The sequence below is a fragment of the Penaeus monodon genome, chromosome 32 (assembly GCF_015228065.2).
Source record: "Penaeus monodon isolate SGIC_2016 chromosome 32, NSTDA_Pmon_1, whole genome shotgun sequence".
NCBI classification, from domain to species: Eukaryota; Metazoa; Arthropoda; class Malacostraca; order Decapoda; family Penaeidae; genus Penaeus; species Penaeus monodon.
The window spans coordinates 8,163,141-8,163,476 of NC_051417.1; positions in this window are offsets into that span (position 1 = coordinate 8,163,141).

Here is a 336-nt window from a genome sequence, read left to right on the forward strand (position 1 = left end):
ACTATAACAGGGTCTTCCAGGGAGCAGCGGTAGACGCAGACAACAGGAGAATTGAACAAAGACACACGCAACTGAAGAATGCAACAGAAGACACTAAACAGAAGACATATGCAACAAAAGAATGCAACAGAGGACACACGCCATAGAAGAATGTAGCAGAAGGAGTCGCACGTAACAGAAGACAAATACAAAAGAAAAGACACGCAACAGAACACCCACGCAACAGAAGACACACCAGCAGAAGCATGCAACAGAAAACACACACTCATTTGCCTTCTCCTGGTGCAACTGACCTACTCCGGGGTGAGGTCGCCTTGAAGTCTAGCTTGCCACAAG